This window comes from Notechis scutatus, chromosome 1 (genome assembly GCF_049901735.1).
Source record: "Notechis scutatus isolate UNSWTSFEM ecotype Mainland chromosome 1, rNotScu1.2, whole genome shotgun sequence".
In the NCBI taxonomy this organism is placed as follows: domain Eukaryota; kingdom Metazoa; phylum Chordata; class Lepidosauria; order Squamata; family Elapidae; genus Notechis; species Notechis scutatus.
Window position 1 is genome coordinate 125,158,639 of NC_142009.1, and position 22,887 is coordinate 125,181,525.

At 36.8% G+C, this 22,887-nt stretch overlaps 1 protein-coding gene and 1 long non-coding RNA gene across 2 annotated transcripts in view; one reads left to right on the top strand and one right to left on the bottom strand.

The window, feature by feature from the left end:
- EYS (EGF-like photoreceptor maintenance factor) overlaps positions 1-22,887 on the top strand; it is a 169,594-nt gene that overhangs the window by 96,077 nt on the left and 50,630 nt on the right. The gene's annotated exons all lie outside the window — the stretch shown is intronic.
- Positions 4,236-9,765, bottom strand: LOC148132977 (uncharacterized). Its single transcript, XR_015747015.1, has 3 exons — positions 9,694-9,765; positions 9,479-9,531; positions 4,236-4,648 (listed from the first exon to the last, which is right to left on the bottom strand). It is a non-coding gene; the product is annotated as an uncharacterized LOC148132977 (long non-coding RNA).

A 22,887-nucleotide genomic window follows, 5' to 3' on the forward strand; every position in this document is an offset into this window, starting at 1 on the left:
TAGACTGGGGTCTCCCTTTTGAAGATGGGGATGACCGTGGCTTGTGACCATAGTTTTGGGAAGGAGCTGGTCCTGAAAGATTTTTCAAAGATTATGCTTAGAGGTTCGGCTATGGCAGTGGGTAGCTTTTCTAAGAAGTAGGCACATATTCCGTCCAGTCCAATAGATAGAGATGGTTTTAGATTACGTAGTGCTTTTTCAACATTGTCTTCTATAAAATCGATATGTACTAGATCATTGTAGTTGTCTGTGGTTCAACTAGGAAATACTGGGCATGATCCATTGCTGTTTACAAATACTGAGCCAAAGAATGTGTTAAAGAGGTTGGCTTTAATAGTGTCGTCGTTGCAGTCTTTACCATTAGGTCCTTTCAGGGGTGGGATGGACCTTGAGTCTTTTAGTTTGTTGTTTACAAAATTGTAGAAAGCGTGGGTGGAATTGGTGAGTACAAGGTTTTCTTCTTGTTTAATGTGACAATTGGTGCATTCAGTTTTTATCTGATGGCATAAATTTTTGTATCGGCTTTTGAAGTTGGCAATGTGACCAGATTTGTTTTTCCGCCAAAGTGATTTCTTTTTGGATTGAAGCTTCCTTATTGTTTTGGGTAATTTGTTTTTTCTGGTTTTGGGAGTTGTTAATGGTACATATAGTTTGATGACTTTTTTGACTTCAAGTTGTAATGGTCTTCTACAGTATTGCATCCAGTGAATAGAAATTGCCAATCAAGGGATGAGAGATTGTTGTTTATAAGATCATAGTTGCCTTTTTTGAAGTTATAATTGGGGATTCTGTCGTTGTGATGATTTTTGTGTGGACGTATGTTGAGACAAAAGTCAATCATGTTGTGGTCACTGTTGGAAAAGGGTTCTTCAATTTGTATTCCGTAAATTGAATTCAAACTATTGCAGAAGATGAGATCGAGGCAGTTGTTAAGTCTAGTGTTGTTGGTTACTAGTTGTTCTAGTCCCAGATTTGTTACTGCATTGTAGAAGGTTGCATGTGTGGGTTCAGTTGTACATTCGTTAAGGGTCCAGTTAATATGAGGTAGATTGAAGTCACCAAGAAAGAGAAAAGCGTGTAGGCAGGATGCTGCCCATGTTAGTAGTGTATTTAGCTTGTTTGCATGTTTGATGTCATAATCAGGGGCTCTGTAACATAGTAAGAACCGAAATGTGATATTTAAGGATAGTTCACAGACGATGGTCTCAGGAATAGCAAGCTCCTGGGTAACTTGGATGTTTTTTAGATGTAGGTACTTTTTATAGAAGATAGCAACACCACCTCCTCTACGGATTTCACAATCTGATTGGTAAACATGATAGTTTCTTACTGTGGTAATGGAATCAGAGAGAGATGCGTTGAGCCATGTTTCACAGACAAATATAATGTCAAATTTAGCCGTATTTAGTAAGAGGAGAAATTCAGGTATTTTATTTACAAGGCTTCTTGCATTGAGTAGCTTGCATTTAAGGCCAGTTGTGATTGGAATAGAGGTAGTTAGGGGCATGCATGCCTAGTTTTGAGTGATGTTGGATTGGATGGGGTGGGGTTGGATGCAGAGTTGTGGGTTGTGTGACTTTCTTTTGATGCAATCAGCTCTGTAGTCAATGTATAGGTCCTTTTCTCCATTGTCTAGATGGTTTTTGAGTTTCTGCGCAGAGTGCACGGGAGCGGATTCTTTGCAGTATGGATAAGTCTGGTCTTGAGTGAAGGTTTTTGTGGTTGGGATTGGTTTTTGCAATGGCATTTATTGTATGAATGAATATGCATTTGACGGACTCTTTTTTGCATACAACTCTACAAAATCTTGGGGCCACAGAGCCGTCATTGTATTTGTACCCATGGCCATCTCTGGTTATTTCAATGATATCTTCAGGAGAGATGTTTGTTGTATTTGAGTTGCTTATGATATTATGAACTTTGGTGATGTCATCTGATTCGTTGGTGTCTTCGAGACCAAATAAGATGGCATTTGGATATTTCTGTTTACGTTCCAAGGTGTCTCTGATGAGTAAGGAGATATTATTTGTGGAATTATTTGAAGGGATAGTAATTGTTTGTGGCTGTGGTTTGGTGGTTATTTTTGGTTGTAGTTGTGATTGTAGTTGAGGTAGTGGTTGAAAGCCACTGATATGCTGAAAGAAGAGGGTGATTTGTGATGTAATTAAATAGAGATTTTATGCTGTTAAGTAGTTGATCTAATTTGGGAGGGAAATGCATAAATATAGAGTTTGCACAATTTTCACTGCATAAAGTTCCAAGATATAACAAAGGATTCCTAGCGCTAAGACAGTTGAGTCAAGCCGAACATTTGATATAGTTTGGACAACTACTGTACCAAACTTTAGGGCTCAATTTATTGACAGGTCTGTTTCCTACCTTTTAAATTAAGCAAGCCGCCCAGGCAAGGGGTACCTCATCACTTGCTCAACTCAAAAGCCAATCAAGAATCTTCCTGAGGCCAGGAGATACAATCTCCAAATCATGCTGCCTAATAAAAGAATTTTCCGAAATGGTGTGCTGCTAACGCAGACACTCTGTTTAAAATGGAAAGAGCCCTTGGTCACCACTGAAAACAAGATGGTTAGATATTTAGGGAAGCTTATTACGGTGGCATTTTAGGGAACAAGCAATAAAACTTTTATTTTCTTTATTTATTGTTTTAAATGTTTTATATGGTATTTTATTGAATGACTGTAAGCTGCCTAGAGTAGCCTCGGTGAGATGGATGACACAGAAGTTTAAATAAATAGATGATAGATAGATAGATAGATAGATAGATAGATAGATAGATAGATAGATAGATAGATAGATAGAAACAGACATACATACATACAGACAAACAGACAGTTTTTCACAGTCACTGAAGAGGAAGTTACTATGGAGTCTAAGATTTGATGCATTGATCCCTTTCAGAATGTCACCCAGCTATCTGTTTGCATGAGAGTAGTCTGGTGCTGTAGTTAAGGCATCAGGAACTGGGAGACTGTGAGTTCTAATCCCACTTTAGACACAAAGCCAGTCACTCTCTCTGTATCCTAGGAAGGAAGCAAGGGGGAAATCACTTCTGAAAAACCTTGCCAAGAAAACTGCAGGAACTAATCCAGGAAGTTGCCAGGAGTCAAAAACTGACTTGAAGTCTTCAAAGTTAATAAATAAATCTGTCAGCATGACCCAATTTTGTTTTTATATTGGAAGAAAAATGCTGCTGCCTTCACATCTTTCAGTGATTGCCATCAAGCCTAAAAAAGACATTCTATACCAGGGGTGTCAAACTTGATTTCATTGAGGGCCACATCAGGGTTGTGGTTTATCTCGGGGGGTGGGGGCACATGGCCAGGGGGCATGGCCAGCTCAACATCAGTCATGTTGGGGGCGCCTGTGGTGGCCTGAGTGCTCTGCCAGTGAACATGGGTTCCTGGGCTGTTTTCTGCTGCAATGGCCCCCTGCAACCCTCTGCCGGTGAAAATGGAGCTCAGGAAGGCCACCTGAAGCCCTCCCGAGCTCTGTTTTCGTTGGCAGAGGTACTGTGGCTCAGTCCTTCACTGTTTCCAGGGTGGCCCCATGGGGCAGATCTAAGCATCCCACCGGCCGAATCCAGTCTGCGGGCTTTGAGTTTGACACCCCTGTTCTACCCCATCCATACAAATTTGAAATATGTGAATATTAAGAAAGTTTGAGGAGAATATGAATATTTAGTATGCTCTGCAGGGGGGGGGGGTGAACAACAATCAAGAAATTATTGTTGTTCTGATTATTTGCTGTTATAAGTAGCAAGCCCACAGTAATGATTGTTTTCTTCATGGATGCTTTATCTGCAACTTACAAAGGATATCAATGATATGCTTCACGTAACCTAGGACATTCTGTACAACAGGGTCAGGTTGTGCCTTGCATCTGGGAACATGGATGGGATGCCAAGTTGGTGACTGATGCTTCCTTGAAGTTTACAGTCAAAAAGAAACTCCCAGCCCACTTGTACCCTCAGGATACTTTCTTTAAAGATAGAACAAATGTGACACATCTGTACTACCAGCAAAAATCCAATGAAAAAAATATTCTACCAGTAGTAAGGTTTTATCAGCTTGTATCCATAGACAAACAAGAACAAGGAAGACACAATTGGCCATCTATAAATACTCTATGAGAATTTGGGAGAGCTATTTTGGTGTCACTAAAATTAAAGAAGGTTCTTTCTTTCTTTCTTTCTTTCCTTCTTTCTTTCTTTCTTTTTTTTTCTTTCTTTTTTTCTTTCTTTCTTTCTTAGTCTCATCTTAAAAAATCAGGAAGTAAGATAATGTTTAGCATGTACACAAGCTGTATAGAAACATAACAAGCCCCATTGTGTCGTGCACAAGAAAATTGTTAGGCCATTGTATCCCCAGAATTGGCTGATGCTTTAGGGAGAGAGGAGAGAATTACTGTCTCTATGAAGTTTGGCATTTTAAAGGAAAGAATCACACACTCTTTTTGAAATGTATCCATGCTCATCTCAGGCAAAAGCAGGAAGTCAGCAGATACCTTAAATGGCGATGATGACATCACTGATTGAAATAGCTGTTAAGAGTCTCATATACTGAGCTACATATTATAGCTATCATTTTCAGCCATAACAAGTAGATAAATTGTTGGATTCGATGAGTTGTATCTAGAAAAAGAAATAAGCCAAGATGACAATATTGCAAAAAAAGGCAGAAATTTCACATTAACAGTGAAGCCATGGGGGGAGCGGGGAGGGGGGAATGTTGTAATCTTATCTATATTTCTCAAAAATAAAGGCAAATACACATGTCCCACGATAATATTGCAGGATCTAATCTGAGTCAGTCACCGGGACCAGAGATTTAGTCTCTGAGCTTTCGGACTTGTGCTGGAGCCATCCTCAGGGAACTTCCCTCTAGCAGAGTGTGTGCTTTGGGCTGTTTGGTGTGTGGTATTTATATGGTGTCTGGTTGTGTGTGACTTTTTAGTTGTTTATTGGGGTGCCAGCCATCCAGTTGTTGATTGGGGTGACAGCCATTTTTTTTGGCAGCCATTCATCCATTGTGGGACTCAAAGTGGCCTTCCATTTTTGTGCATAAAGTAATCTTGCTGCCATCAACATATATAGCATCAATTTCCAGGTTTTTTCCAAGTCTTTTTCCATTAAACCCAAAAGAAAAATTTGGAAGTGTCTGTTTTTAATTGCTTAATTGAGCTAATGTAATTGTAGAAAAGTTGTGTGAAATGTAAAAATGTAAAGCTATGTTTTGCTTTGCTTTGTTTTGTTTTTCAAGGTGTGTGGATGCTTGCTTATTTATATTTCCCAACAATCTGAGTCAAACCTCTGTGGTTTACAAAATGCAAGCAATTTAAAAACATCCACAGTAAAAGTTAACATTTTTACTTAGACCAATTAAAAGAATCAAATTCCAAAGTTCTAGTTAATCAATAACAAACAAAAGATGACCAAGTCTAAGGAGACCGTTCTACAGAACAGCTCCATCTTCAACATCTTCCACGAGTGCCAACCGGGAGTTAACGTTCTGTTATAGAATAATGTTTTATGCCAGTTTCAGCTTCTGAACTAAATTATTAACTTTGGTTTCAGCAAGCAACAAATCTTCTCAGGCTTCTGCTGTATTTTAATTAAATATCAAGGACATGGGGATCCTACATGTACAACAGTTTAATTTCTTGATCACGTGCACCTAAAGACCAAGTAGAAGTTAGTGTGGAGTTGAACAATCTCTTATAATGCCAAGAGGAATAAGGAAAAATATGCCCAGCAAAATAAATTACAACAAAAAAATAAGGAACTAGAAACTCAATTACAGAGTACCCCAAAGGATTCAAAATTGCAAAATCAGATAATGATAGCTAAACATAAATTGAATTTAATTGAACAAGAGAAAATGATTATAAATTTGAATTTGACTAGACAAACTTATTTCGAGCATGCTAATAAGCCAGGAAGATGGCTATCTTATAAACTAAAAAAAGGAAAGAAAGGAGATTGATATATCAGCTAATAGACGGAAAGGGGGATATACAGCAGGAGATAGAACAGAAAAAAGAAATTGCTCATAAGTATTTTGAAGATTTACATAAAAAGGAAGATGTTAATGAGGATAGAATAAGAAACTATTTAGATGAAGTGAAAGATAAAGCAATTGGGGAAGAAATGGTAGAACTATTAAACAAAGACATTACTTGGTTGGAATTGAAATCAGCAATAGAGAACCAGAAAAACAACAAAACCCCGGGCCCAGATGGGATTCCAGGGGAGCTGTACAAGGCAATTGCAGAACAAATTGGACCTCTTATGGTGGAAGTTTTTAATGATGTTTTATTGGCAGCCAGGATGCCGGACTCATGGAGGGGGGCATTGATTTCGCTGATCCCGAAGGAGGATTCGGATCCCCGATATATAAACAATTATAGGCCGATTTCACTGTTAAACACTGACTACAAAATATTTACTTCTATTATAGCAAGCAGACTAAAAAGAATGCTAAACGCGCATATACATGAAGACCAAAATGGATTTCTCCTGACCAGACAAATTAGGAACAATTTAAGAACAATACTAGATGTCTTAGAATTTTATGAAGCTCACCCCGAAAAACAAATTGCACTTATGTTTTTAGATGCAGAGAAGGCCTTTGACAATTTAAATTGGCAATTTTTAATCCAAAAAATTTATAATATGAATTTAGGCACCAAATTTGAAAATATTATAACAACTATTTATGATACACAACAAGCTAATATTATAATAAACGGGGAATATACCCGCCCAATAAAAATAGAAAAAGGAGTCAGACAGGGCTGCCCACTCTCTCCCCTGCTCTTCATATTATCATTAGAAACATTATTAATGTGAATTAGACAGAACCCAGTTATAAAAGGATTAAAGGTTAAGAAAGAAGAATATAAGTTGCAAGCGTTTGCAGACGATATGGTTTTTTTCATTGAGAAACCAATAGAAAGAGGACAAAAATTGATGAATGAATTAGAACAATTTGGAGCAGTAGCAGGACTCAAAATTAATAGGAAGAAAACTAAACTAATGACTAAAAATTTAACAGAAAAACAGAAAATAGAGTTAGAAGAAGTTATGGAAATACAAGTGACAAAGAAAGTTAAATACCAAGGAATATGGTTGACAGCACATTATAAGACACTTAAGGAAAATAATTATGATAAATTGATGCAACAGGTAAAGAAGGATTTAGAATCATGGGGTAAGATGCAGTTTTCATTATTAGGCAGGATCGCTGCCTTTAAAATGAATATTCTTCCAAAATTTCTATATCTATTTCAGACAATCCCAATTAAAGTACACCAAAAAAAAAAAAAAATTAAGAACTCAACAAAATAACTGTTAAATTTATTTGGCAAGGAAAAAAACCTAGAATAAATTTAAAGGCAATGCAGGATATGAAGAGCAGGGGAGGACTGGCACTTCCAAATTGGGAGTTGTATTATATTGCTGCCTCTTTAGTATGGTTGAAGGAATGGGTGAATTTAACTAACAAGAGAATATTATTTTTAGAAGGCCATGATTTGCAGAGGGGGTGGCACGCTTTTTTATGGGATGTAGGGAAAACTAGTCAAAAATATTTCCACAGACATCTAATCAGAGACTCATTATTAACTAATTGGAAGAAAATACGGAAAAAACATTATTTAAAAGTACCAATCTGGATTTCAACAATGGAGGCAATGATCCACCCAAATAATCTGGATATCACTAAAATGATTAAATATAAGGACCTATTGGATACACAAGGAAATTTGAAATTGAGGCAAGAACTTCAAGAGCGAGGACAAAAAATTGATCAGTGGGCATACCTTCAAATTCAAAGTAGATACAAACAGGACAAGAAAGAATTCGGAATCAACAATAAACTCCAGCAATTAGATAAAATTTTATTAGGATCAGGCAAAAAAAAAATTATAATTATTTATTAGAAGTCGAATTAGAAGAAGAAATTGTAAAAGGGAACATGATTGCCTGGAGTAGGAATGTAGGATGTAGCATCACCTTAACAGAATGGGAAAAGGTCTGGGGTAGAAACAATAAGATCACAAAAACAGTAGCATATAAAGAAAATGCCTATAAAATGTTTTATAGATGGCACCTTCCTCCTTCGAGATTAGCGAAGATGCACCCTAATATGAGTCCGAATTGCTGGAAATGCAAAAAAATAAAAAAGAGGCAACTTTTTTCCATATGTGGTGGTCCTGTACAGAAGCACAAAAATATTGGCAGAAAATTAAAATTTGGCTGGAAGAAATGACAAAAGAGCAGATCGAATACAAACCAGAGTCCTTTTTGTTAGGGATCTTTGACAAACAAATATCAAAAAAAAGCAAAATACATAATAATACACATTTTGACAGCAGCCAGATTAGCCTTTGCCCAATGTTGGAAGCAGCCTCAGGTTCCATCAGAGGAAATGATCATTCAAAAAATCTCAAGCTGTGCAGAAATGGACAAATTAACTCTGGCACTAAAAAATAAAGACACCTCAATATACTACAATAGCTGGAACTGCTGGTACAAATGGATAGACCAAAGATAGACTTTACACTATAAGGCAAAAGAGGATAGGATAAACCCATAGCAGTGATATACAGATATATGTAAAGACTAGGTGTGTGTATATGGCATAAATTAAGGGTTAAAAAAAAGAGAGAGATCTTATAAACTGTTGAAGATGAGAATGTTTTTAATTGCTTTCTATTTTTTCTTTCTATTTTCTTCTCCTTTTCTTTTCTTTCATCTATGTATGTATTGTTGGTTTGTTTTAATTGTAAAATTAATAAAATTTATTTATAAAAAAAAAAAGGTCAATCCTTGGACTTTACCAAAGGAAAAGGTTTCCGATCTGTGGTGAGCTGAGCTGCTTAATCACCATCTATAAATAGATCCTACTTCGTTGCCCATAAGCAGAAACTCTATATACACACCTACAGTGCAGCTAAAATAGGTCTCTTTCCTTCTGTCCAATCTTTTAAATAAATAGTAAAAGGTTTTGGGGCTCACCCAAGGTATTACAGAGTATGGACAATTTTCTCAGTTACTTTGAATGCTTCAAAAATAATAAAAAATAATAAGCAGAGGAAGAAAAGCAGAAAAATCTTTTCTTAGTGACACCAGGAATAAAAGATTCTTGCCAATGTTTCAGTTTTATGCCTTTCCTTCCCATTGTTGTATTTTCTTCAGTTAGTCACTGAATTCACTTAAAGGTTTTTTTTTTCCCTCCATCAAAGAAAATTCACATTTGTGTCATGATTTCTTCCACAGATAAAATAGATAAAGCAAGCTTTTTCTTCCCTGTTTTATATAACCTACATTTCATTCTCTGTAATTTTGCTGTCTTTCCCCCCCACCTTCCTCCCCTTAATCAGGCATGGTCGTTTTTTCATTCTTTGTAGTTCAGGGGGAAAAGAGGCTATTGTTGCAAATGAATTAAACTAACTCACTCACCAAAAGCATCATGCAGCACTCTGGCTGACAGGTCTTCATGTGATTTTCCCCTTCTAAGAAGGAAATAATTTAAATCAGAGGATTCCTATTCTGAAATAATAAGTTTATGTGTGCACAAGTTTTCTGTAAGATATCATTCAAAACATATGGGATAAATATGCAAAGAAATCACATCTTTTCTCAAAATTTCCTCAACATAATTTAATCAGACTTACTTCTAAGTAGGCAAGTTTTTTGGGATTGGGCCATCGACTTGCTCAGCATAGTATTCAAGGGTTATGATTAAGCAATCCAAAGAGAAACTGAGAACTTAAAATAGATTTTGTGCCTTCGGGAATGGCTAAGTGACAAATTGAACTAAAGCCATAGTATATAAAATACTCAGGGATCCTGCTTCCTTCTCAAGGCTGAAAAATTTTAAAAAAACATTTAAACAGATGAAATACACAATTTTTTTAAAAAATCAAACGTTCATTATTTATTATTTTATCCTGTCTTTATTGCTTTATAAATAACTCAAGGTAGTGAACTTTGACTTACAACCATTCATTTAGTGACTGTTCGAAGTTATGACAGCACTGAAATTTCATACTTATGACCATTGCAGCATCCCTATGGGTCATGTGTTCAAAATTCGGATGCTTGGCAACTGGTTCATATTTATGACGATTGCAGGTCATGTCTTCACCTTTTGCAATCTTCTGACAAGCAAAGTCAATGGGGAAGCCAGATTCGCCTTATAACTTAATAACTACAGTGATTCACTTAACAACTGTGGCAAGAAAGGTCATAAAACAGGGCAAAACTCATGTAATAACTGTGTTGCTTAGCAACAGAAATCTTAGGTTCAATTATGGTTGTAATCAAGGATACCTGCACGTAATATTCCTTCCTCCTTTTGTTTTTGCTACAATGGCCATGCTATGAGATGGGTTGGGCTGAGAGAGAGAATAACTGGGTTAAAGTCACCCAGCTGGCTTTCATAGCTAAGGCGGGACTAGAATTCACAGTGTCCTAATTTATAGCCTGATGCCTTAACCACTCGACCAAGCTTGCTTTCTTTACAGTATTAATATTCCGTCATTCCTAAGAAACTTGAAATGTCTTAAATGTGGAGTTTATTTTACACTCATTTTATGCACAAAGAATTATTTAGGCTTAGAGAAAGTGAGCTGTGTGGTCTACTATTCCTAGGCCAAATTTTTAATGCACTACAGCTTTCTTCAGTTGATATGACTCAAGATTTGAGCCAACAGATTTCATATTTAAGCCCAAAGCTAAAAAATCATTTCAAGAAAGAAAGATAAAACAATATGGGAGGTTATAAAAGCGTTCTTTTGGCTAGCCTTTCATTGTCATTCCAAAAGGGTTTTCCTATTCCAAATTGCAACACACATGGGGGAAAATTAATTATTATTAAAATTAATATTAATAAACATTAGAGTACACCTTTTTCTTAGTGTATTATTATGATTGCAACATACCATGAAATTTGGTTTAATGGACCTTAGTTTAACAGACTTCAGATGTCACAGACAAAATCTACCCGTAAGTTATATGCTTCTGCATGTTTGCAAAACCTCACGTGCTATTTTAAAATATGCAATCATAAAATCCCATTTCATTATATGCATATGCGACAAGAGTAAAACATGCACATATGCAATCTCGTTTGCCATGTTATTCATGTGATACCCTGTTTAGACTTTGCAGACATGTTGCTATCAAGGACATTGCTTGCCCCCACCAATCTGTTGGCTTTATTGTAATGTATCTACTCAGTCAGAAAGAGTGCAATTTCAGGTTGAATAGAACTAAAGATGCCTGAGAAGTCCAATAATAGTTTTTTCCTTTCCTTAAATAAAACAGTAAGTTTACTGTTCTATCCATTCAAATGGTTCAATCAATGCCTTTGCTGGTGGAAAATTCTCATGGTGCTGTTGTCTTATGCCTAACAGCAGGTATCCCCCTTGATACTGGTGTCATCAATACTGGCATTCTAAATGTTTAAAAAAATCTATAGTATTTGTTTCCCATTTAAGAAGAGAACCTGCTTGACTCTGGCTTTCAGTGGGGAAATAGGCAAGTTGCAACAACTGTATATAGAAGTGTACAGTTGGAATACATTTCATTCGGTTGGAGTACACTCAGCAGATCTAAAGCAGGTTTCTGAGTTTTAGAAAAGCTTGCCTTCAAACATTCAAATAGACCAGGGCTCTAGCCATATGTACAAGCACTTTTCTCTACTTCTTAACATTAGGAACAGAGAGCATTATACAGAAACTGTATGACAGTAAGTTGTTAGTAATCACTTAGGGCCTCTATAGGACATAATCTTACCAATTTCCATCTGTTGGCTCTACTTGACTCTACTTTCATAAAACACATGGTATTCTCTCAAAGTTATAGACATAAAATAACACTGAAAATAGAAGCATAACAATCGACTGGCTGGCTGGTTGGCTGAGCAAATAAATGCCTATGCAACCATATACATACAGACTCACGCTGGTTACTGCAAAATTAAAAGCATTCATTTTGTAGCATAAATGTATTATGAAAAATGCATAATAAAATTAAAAGCAGTCAACAATCAATTAAAGAATTCACAATAAAAGTAAACACCAATCCCAAACCATCAGATTAAATCATAATCAAGATCCATCACTACATCTATTTCCACACAATGAAAAATTAAGCAACTCTAGCAAAATAACATCAAGCACCAAAGATCTTCTGAACAATTCAGAAACCATCCATTCAGGAAAACTCCCAAGCCATGGATCTGCTTCTTTAGGAATTGTTCTCCCCTTCAATGGGAAACAATGGAACTAGCCAAAAATCTGTTTCCTTTTATACAAATCCTGACAGCCTCAATCACTAGAACAAGATTTCCACAGCAGAGGTGCTATTCAGCAGGTTCTGACCAGTTTTGGAAAACAGATAGTGGACATTTTGAGCAGTTCGGAGAACCGGCAAATACTACCTCTGACTGGCCCCACCACCATCTATTCTCTGGCTCCCGAGTCCCAGTTGATCAGCTGGGTCTTCTTTTGTTGCCCTGCACAGGAGAACGGAACTGGAAAGCAGGTTAGTAAGGTGGGGAGGGAATGGGATTTTGCAGTAACCTTCCCCCTGGAGTGTGATGGGAATAGAGATTTTACAGTATCCTTTCCCTGCCACACCCACCAAGCCAGGCCCACAGAACCTGTAGTAAAAAATGTTGAATCCCACCACTGCGCTTCACAGTGCTTTACAGCCCTCTCTAAGCAGTTTACAGAGCCAGCATATTGCCCCCAACAATCTGGATCCTCATTTTACCCAACTCAGAAGGAGGTCAACCTTGTGCAGGGTTAGATTTGAACTGCCAAATTTCAGGCAGCCAGCAGTCAGCAGAAGTAACCTGTAGTTCTGCACTCTAACCACTGCGCCACCACGGCTCATATAAAAAGAAAACCAAATGCAGCTAAATCTAGTTTTCACCAATACCAATTATTTCTCTTCTAAAGAAAGAAGTTTAGAAAATATGCCACCTCTGACTGCCCCCTCCTGAGTCCCAGCTGATTGGCTGGGTCTTCTTTTGTTGCCCTGCACAGGGGAACGGAGCTGGAATGGGATTTTGCAGTAACCTTCCCCCAGGAGTGGGGAGGGAATGGAGATTTTACCATATCCTTCCCCTGCCATGCCCACCAAGCCACGCCCACCAAGTCACACCCAGAGAACTGGTAGTAAAAAAAATTGAATCCCACCACTGTTCCACAGCGTCATCAACTGTGTCTAAAGTAGTAATGTAAAATTAGATATCATCAACTTATTGATTCTACTTATTCTCTCAGTAGCTTCATGTAGATTTTCAATAGAAAAGAACAAAGGAGGCAAACCCTGAGGGGTTTATGACAACTTGCCACAGCCAACTCACCACAGCCAACTCACCATGGGACAATTTCCCATGGCCAAGTTGTCATGAGACAACTTGCCGTGGGACAATATTGAATAACTTATAGAAAAGAATCATTAAAGAAAGGATGCCAAAAGAGGGACAAAATGAAATGTGAATTGCAAAAATTAAAAAATTAAAATAAAAGTTTTAAAACTATTTTAATAAGTAAACTGAATTGCTGAATTGTCCTGCAGCGAATTGTCCTGTGGCAAGTTAGCCATGGTGAATTGGCCATGGAAAATTGTCCATGGCGAGTTGGCTGTGATGATTTGTCCCGTTCCAAACCCTGAGACAGGCTACATGTTAAGTTGGAAGTAGTTGAACTGCTGAAGAACAGAATTCCCAATTTCCAATTAGAATTTCCAATTAGATTAAAGTAAATCTAAGCAACTTTGCCAGCAAAACACTGCACAAAATGGTCACAGTGGTCAGGCTAGAATATTTTCTTATTCTTCTTTAGAAAGGAATTCAAATTCTTAAACAAGGCCAATGGCTGGCAATCCACTGACATAATAAATCAGAAGTACAAATGCAATACCTCTCTAATCATGGCTTAGAGGCAAATCTCAGTTTATACTCAGGTTCTGTCAGGTTCAGTTTTAGTCTAAAATAATCCCCTTCTGCTCTTTCATCTTCTAAAGCTCTTCAATAACAAAGAAGTCAACCAAGATCAAAGAGCAAATGGAGACCATTAAGGAGCAAGCTTGTTAAAAAAAACTGGGTCACCTCTTGTTACCAGCAGTTAATCAGGCAGTGGTTACTAGATTTCTTACCAGATTGCTGGGGAATACTTGAAGTGCCCTCAGGAATCCTTTTAGATACCTCTAGATGTCTGAGGTAGACAAAAACAGTTCCTTTACCTTGCAAAGATCCTGGGTAGCTATAAACTCCATCCAAATCAGGAGTTGCTCTGACTATGGCAGTGGGCAAAGAAAAATGTCCTCCACTTGCAGATCTTCTAACAATTGCTCCAAGATAGATGGTTCAACTTGTGTTCAAATCTATGTGTTGGGGCTATCATTATCATGGAGGTAATGAAATCTAACAAATTCATGGAGATTGTAGTCACCCATCAACAAAGGTATATGGGGACTCCAACAGCAGCCTTCAGATTGGATCCAAGTGGAGATCCAACTACAAAGCAGGGCAGCCAAGCTTATCCCTGAAGCCCAAAGTAAATATAGTAATCATACCTGTATGTTAATCCAAGCAAACTACGATACATTGCAACATTAGGTGGCTGTCGCATCTCAGTGCATGCCATCCATTTCTCATGCTTACCATCTTGATAGTGCAGATTATAGTTACTTATATATACATGTGTCAAGACCCCTTTAATTGCACCAAAGCCTATTGATACCAATAATACTGTCATCTGCCATACTTCCTGCAACTATCAAGCTTAATAATTTATTCATTTGTTTGTTTGTTTTTATGAAAAAATGATCTTGAATTCCCCCCCCCCTCCCCAATCCTATCACTTCCTTTTAGATATTGAAATCCCTAGGCAGATTTAAACCTCAGTCATTTAAAAAGTTTGGGGTATATTTTTGAAGCACAATATTAACAGATAACAGATAATCAGAGTTGGAAGGGACCTTGTAGGTCATCTAGTCCAACCCTCCGCCCAAGTGGGAGACCCTACACCATTTCTGACAAATGGCAGTCCAATCTCTCCTTGAAAATCTCAAGTGATGAAGCTCCCATAACTTCCGAGGGCAAGCTGTTCCATTGGTTGATTGTTCTCAGAAAGTTTCTCCTTATTTCCAGGTTAAATCTCTCCTTGTTCTGTTTCCATCCATTATTCCTTGTCTGGCCTACAGGTGCTTTAGAAAATAGCTTGACCCCTTCCTCTCTGTGGCAGCCCTTCAAATTTAAAATGTAACTCTAAGTAAGTATACAATTAGGTTTAAACTCAAGTAAGATACAAATGGTATTCTAATAAATACAAATACAATACAAATAATATTGCATTTATCTTTATTTCCTTCATTAGAAACAAAATGTGTTTTGTTGCTTAGTTTAAAAACAGCTATGCTTTACAATACAATTTTCTTTTTTTAAAAAACTCAGATTTTTCTCTTAATTCTTTCCTATCAAGTTATTTTTTTTCCAAACCTGAGGACATCTCTGAACATCAATTCTGGAGGAGAAAAATGTAGTTGCAAAGAAAACAAAATGCCCAAACCACAAACCAGTTGATAGTGCTATAATGTAGTGAAATAGCTAAATGGAAGCAAACGTTTAAAAAAATGACAGTACAATTCATCTGAATGGCCCAGGAGGAGGACTTGGGTAGTTTCTTTTAAATATCATGAATCAAAATATTATTGAACATACTGCATGTTAGGATTCATTAGAAATAATGGCTTCAGTTTCAAAAGGTGGTACTTATTTCTACATTGAAATGGTAGGGAGAAATGGGTCTATGACAGCTTGATGCCACTAGCTTGGTACAGCCAGCTGGGGGTGGCCTTCTCGCCACTGCCAAGTCCCCTCTACCAGCTCAGTGGAGTTGGCAGAGGGGACTTTGTGATGGCAAGAAGGCTACCCCCAGCTGGCTGCACCAAGCTAGCGGTGTCAAGTCATCCCATTCCGATGAAGAATATGGGATATAAATCTAACCAACAATGCAGCAACCACACTTCAAGCTCTGGTTGCTCCATAATATGACCTTTTTTCTTACTTCAGTCAGCAATTTAATTGTGGGGAAATAGTTGAATCAGATTTCAGGCAAAAATAAACTTTATAAAATTAAAAAGATACTCTTTAATTAAGCAAATTATGAAAAGATAAAAAGCTGCTTTGTGTAAAAGTCATTTAAAGGTCAAGCCAGACCAACAAGTTTTAGTAATTTACTAATAAAAAGTTATTCAAATTGTATCTTGGTATTGTCATTGTCACACTGTGAATTTCCAATCACTCCTGAAACTGACAGCCACGAAGTGGGCTATATAGGAGCACCCATAGCATAACATTTTATTGCCCACTGAATAGCTCCAATATTAAAAAAAGATAGCAATAGCACTAGAAATAGCACTTAGATTTATTTATATACTACTTTAAAGTGCTTTACAGCTCTTTTTAAAGCAGTTTACAGAATCAGTTTATTTCCTCCAACAATTTGGGTCCTCATTTTAATGACCTCGGAAAGATGGAAGGCTGAGTCAACACTGAGCCGGTCAGAATCGAACTCCTGACTGTGGTCAGAATTAGCCTACAATTCTGCATTCTAACCACTGCATCACCACGGCTCTTCAAAGAATATAACATGATAGCGGCATCTACCAGTACGTCTGGTTCTACTCTTTAATGTTGAGGACAGCTCTGAACTTTTCTTCCTCATTAGGAGCCATAAACTCTTCATTAGATTTGATCTTAAATAGGTAGCAACTTATTTTATAAATAATAACATACTTTGGAAAGGAATTATTAAAGGCTAAAAACTAATATTTGAGAACATGATTTGGTTTTCCATGCTCCCCTACCCTTTTCCTGGTTATGGAAGTTGATCCGTGAAATCAATTGCAAATATGAAGCCACCATCCTTCATAGGTGAAAATAAAATATTGGTTTCCCAATAGAAATGGAATGCTTACAGAAGAACATTTCCTAGAGCTCTTTTGGATGAAGCCCAGTTGATTAAATTAAGCATGTTTGTAGGTCAGCTAAGGTGGATCGATGTTAGGCTTAAGGACAAGCAAGTAAAAATGGCCAGAGTTCTTTCAAGGAAAATTGACTTGGAATCAGGGGAAATAGTAATGTGTTAGAATTAAATTAAGGGAGAAGAAGAGTAGCTAGTGTCAATGGTGTGATGTGAAGAGAGGCAGAGTGAAATCAACAATGTGATGGGGAGAGTGGACAATGACAAGTAGGGCGAATGCTACGGTACATAGAGGACAGAAGATGGGGCCAAAGGGATATGTGGAGATGTTAAATCAGTTCATAGAAAGTGATAAGGTAAAGAAAGGGCAAAAAGATTGCAGGTAAAGGTGAAGTGGAAAAGCAAGGCAGAAAAGAAAGGTCAGTATGAATGGATGCAATTTTAGCATTACAGAAGAGCAAGGAGATGGGAGATAGAATGAAGGAAATCAAAGCACAGTTTCAAAGGTAGAAAAAGACACTCTGGATTCCTAGACCAGAAACACAATGGATCAGACAGATATAACAACAAGATGCTGTTCTATATTAATTCAGAGGAAATGTTTGTTTGTTTATAACATGCATTGTACCACAGGATAACTCTGGACGACTTACAGTCATAATGTTATTCATTTTCTATCCTTACCTGCATTATTTTAATTGGAATATAAAGTGGGATTATGGTACATGACTTTTTTTTTCTCAAACAGGTGCATATCTTGTGTTTACCATCATTTAATTATTCTGGATTTTCACCTTGCCAAAGAAAATGGCAATCACTGGGACTGATTTAAATGAGTAACAGCAATTGCTGGGAGATACAAGGCCATTTTAACTTACCTGAAGTAGCTTTGATGTCAAACATATTGGCTCTTCGCCTGGGGTTATAGAGGAAGCAGAAAGAAAAGAGAAATTTTATTTCTTTTCCATCTATTCAGATCAGAATTTCTCTAGGCAGACCAGGGTTATTAATAAGACCACAACCTAATTAAGCACTACTATATGTGCACCTAGTTCATTATCAAGAATTTAATGATGACTTGGTGAACTGAGAACAGTTAAGATATATTTAGCCAGCATATTTGTCTTATGTATTGATCTGTGCTGCGATGCCATTACATTTACATGAGAATTAAAAGACTATTTCCTTAATGTGCAGCACAGCGTAATACGTTCTCAATCATCTCATCGCTTTTAATGCTTTCTCTTGTTTTATTATCCTGAGAATAAATAGCCTTCCTAAAAGTGGGTGGGTGTGAAAAGCAGTTGATAGTAAAAGCAATTAGTAGATCTTCAAAGGCTTTATAATCTTGAGAAAGTGTCACTGTTGTTGTTTTAATCCTGGTCAGCAATAGAAATTAAGGTCTTGAAAAAGGCTTCCGTGTGCAGAAATTATGTCATGCAGCTAGAGGGCATTAGATCTTGATCAGCAATATTAGAGCAATATATAATCTAATTCCAGTGGAAATTAGATAAATACCTTTTGTGACCATGGGTTACAAGGCTTAACTCTAAAAAATACCTTTTGTGACCATGGTTACAAGGCTTAACTCTAGATTTAATTCATAATATTTCTTCAGATGCTAACCTTTGCCCATTCCTATAGCATTTTCTATAAATGGTTTTTTTTTTCTGTTGTAGTTATAAAATCTGCTTTACTAACTCTTGCTCTGATCAGGTTCTGATTTTGGAACACCCACATATTCTCACAAAACATCTACATGTACTATCTACAACGAAGTAACATGAATCTGAGAGTTGGTCTTACTGAAATCATGAATACTTGACTTCGATTTGACACTTGCAGGATTCCTTTGTTAACAAAGACATTTTGAGATCAGAGTTTTGGTATTGTTTCCCAAATGGCTTTTCTGATCACATAGCATCACCAGGGTTGGAAACGGAACCAATTTTCTTTGAGCACAGCTCAAATGGCAATCCTTATGTTACACATTCAGCAATGCTAGAGTTTCACCAGGTTTGGGGTAGACTGGATTCTCATTAGTGGGAATTCTCATCAATTCCTATTTCCCAGTTCTTGACTCTCTTTTGTCTTCATTTCTGTTAAGCATGGATGGATTTAATTTTAGCACTATGGAAGGAAGCAAAATCTTGAACAGAGAGCAGAGAAGGATTAAGGATGCACCCATATTTTTCTTTTCTCCTCCCTATATTTTAAGTTACAGTATACACGTTTGAAAGATATTAAAAGGAAGAAAAAACAGAGAGGAGAAAAAGACATTACAGAACATAGGCATTACATGGAAAAGCTTGAACATAATGTAAGATAAAAGAAAATACAAACTATTCAACTGGATGAAAGCATTTCATATTTGTCTTTGGATTAAAACAAATATAAACATATTTTCAGAAGAGTTTAAAAATTTAATATTTTCAAAAAAGCAGTTTTATTGTTAATAATGATGTCTTTTTAAGAGTTATAGCTAATTGTACTTCCAACCATTTAGGGTTGAATGCAGGCTTTGTGGTTTTTATTTCAAATGTAGTTAAATGGTATTCAATGGCCTTCTTCAAATAATTGGACACTGGACATTCTTTAAACATTATATTACTGCGTAACTACAAAAAGTTCAGTAGGTTTCCTAACTTGATGCTCTCTATTCTTACAGTGAACATAAGTTCCTTATTATAAAGGACAATCCCTTATTTCAGGAAGCCATCCTTTAGATTTTTCTTTCAAAAATTCACTTTTGTCATCTATATTGATTATGTAACTTTTGCTGTATAAATGGTACTATTAAATGCATAGTCTTTCACATTCATGTGAAAAATATGGAAACTGAATTGTCTTTTAAAAATAGATTTAAAAATAGATTTATATACTTAGTTGGATTTTATATATTTTTATTCGAATATATTTTTCTGTGAAGGTTTTCTTGGTTTTGCTCTTGAATTTTTCTTTTTAAAGCAGTTGTTAACATGGACAATTTTTTAAATCATATTTTATATTTTTATTTGAACCTCTTTCAGATTTGCTCTTTTGTCAGGTTGGTTCAAGAAAATATAGTCACCAAATCTAACTTCAACACCACCCATAAAATGTAGGTCAGCAGATTCATCCAGAGTGAAAGCCTACTAAATTTTCCACTGCCAGCTTTTAGCTTGCTTATTCCTTGACAAAATGGAGTGGTCTGGGGTGGTCCCTGGATGACTCAAATAATGCAGAAACATCTGTTCAGGTAGATTGTCTATATTTCATAGTTGTGGGCATATTAGCAACTTCCTTTGCAGCAAATGGGAAATTATTTATAAGACAGCAATTTGGCATGAACAGGTAGGCAAATCATCAGAGAGAATAGAATAAATAAATGACATAGGTTCTGTTGGTTTTTCTATTTATGCATATATTTACTAATCCTTGTCTTTCTGCTCATTCAGCCTTCAGGAAATACAGTTTTTGCCTACTTATTTCAACTAAGGCAGCACACTTCAGATTTTAAACTGATGTTTGTTTTTCAAAGGAATAATGAAAGGGTGTTGCTTTTTTCAAATTAAACTTGATTCACAATAGCTTTGACCTAGTTATTTCAATAACAATACAGAATTAACTTGCCATTATCTTCTGAATGGTAATGGGGGAGGGAGGGAGAGAGGGAGAGAGAGAGGGAGAGAGAGAGAGAGAATATATGATTTTCTGCTCCAGCCTGTCATCCTGATATATCCTGGCAGTCTAAACCAGGACTGACATGGCTTAATTTCTATTTAATCCAAAGTTCTTTGATCACTGAATCATAAAATGGCCATAGTGAGTTGGCTGTGGCAAGATGGCTGTGACTAGATGGGCGCAGCAAGTTGTCCCATTTTAGACATGGCGGTGCAAAGTAGTTCTGAAGCAAGTGAATCAGACATGTGTGCTTCTTCCCTGGAAAACTTGTTTGGGTTTCTTGCAGCAAATTCATTGACAGTATTGGGCAGGCTAAGATGGGGAGAACCTCTACTAGGCAATTATTAAAGTTCTGGATTATAATTGAAAAGACCAAATAAAACCATGGAATCTTATTGGATGACTTCAGGCCAATTACTCCCTCAGGTCAACTTACCACACAAGGTTATTGCTCTGAATAAAAATTAGAGAAAGACCCTCATTTCACAATTATTGTCATTATTCTGTTTCTTCCTGCTCACAATTTGATAAGATCAGGAAAGAAGAAAAAGGCTCAAAAGAAACAAGGCCTTTAACAAAGAGCAGTAAGTAGATTTATGGAAAAATGGGCTCCATTGGTAATTTGTAATGGAAAAATATTTCCTCATTTTACTGTATCCAGGAAATGGGACAAATTGCAAAAGGCAAGCTTATAACTTTCCATGTTGGCTTTGCTCTATCCATCATGGGTCTGCCTGGTTGCAGCTAACTCTGCTGTTCTCTTGTAGCAATGACTGTACCTGTACATTTAAAACACCTTCACATTCCTCAGATATCTTTTATCTCTCAGATTCATCTGTGTGCCCAATGTTCATGGGGGGGAAAGCAAATTAGGTTCTTCAAAAGGAAAAGCCTTTTCTTTGAGAATCAGTTCTCTAAGACTGGAATATTTTTATTAGTGTTTAAGAGGTAATGATAAAGCTTTGTCTTTGTCAGGCTACAGAACTTTTTCCCATTCAATTAGCAAGAATGAACTTCTGAGAACCAAATGTATCAAAAGGAATCCTTTATTGAGATGAGACAATTCAAGTAGGAGTTCAAAGCAGCGTCTAAGGTCCCTCAGGCATACAGGGATACATAAGGGAGTTTAGAACCCCTCCCCTTATCTCGATGTGTATTTAGAAAAACAAAAGCCAGTATGTTAATTCCCCTCCCACCCCTTCTGTAGGAATGATCTTTCTCACAGTTTCCCAGGACATACCTAATTTCCCCCCACCCCCTTTGTAGAACGAACTTTTTCCAGAGATTCCCCGGATACATCTCACTGTGGAATTTTTATGATCTTCTCATCTCCTGGCTGTGCCTCTCGGAGGTGATAGGTTCTGGCCATCTGGCTTTTCTCCCTCCATTGTATCATGTGTGGGTTATACAAATTTGATATAAGGTTAAATATATTCAGGTTACACCAAGAAAGGATTTCTTTATCAGCCTCCCCCCCACCTTTTCTTCTTCCACTGAAGAAATGACAGATACATGGATCTGACAGTCTCTTTGAGACTGTCTACATCACTTGGGAAATTTGAATAAAAACCAGCTTGTATTCTTATGGCTCATTACATCCCATTGCTTGTCTAACAATCATTTTTTTCCATTTGACTTTTTTTTAATGTTCTTGTAAAAGGTCATACAAAAGGAGCCCAAGGAAATCCAGGAAAATGGATATTATACCTTCATTTCCAGTGCCCTTACCTCTCTGTCTAGCTTAATAAGAGCAGTTCATCCCTTCATTAGCTCTGTCTTTAATCCATTAGTTCCATTTATACTTAAAAATAGGGTACAGGAATGGAACGGAAGATTTTTAAGCTGCATGCAATTTTTTACTGGCATGCACGGGCTATGACACCTAGTTTGATGAATTACAAGATTTAACATCAAATGATGGTGAAATGATGGTTTATAACCTTCATGTTTAAGCATCAAAGAGAGAATATTGTCCTTTTATCAATAATATGCCACACAGAATGTTAGTTATTAGCATGTTTAAGTAATTAGACTTTTCCCCCCTTGGGGAAATTGTACTGCTACCATTATGAGTCAAAATTATTTTAGACTTGGCCTCACTTCCACCCTACCATATGTAAGCATTTAACTCACATCCATGTTCCTTAAAATAGTCTAAACATAACAGCCTGTTTAAATCTGACATAAGGGTGGCAATATAAG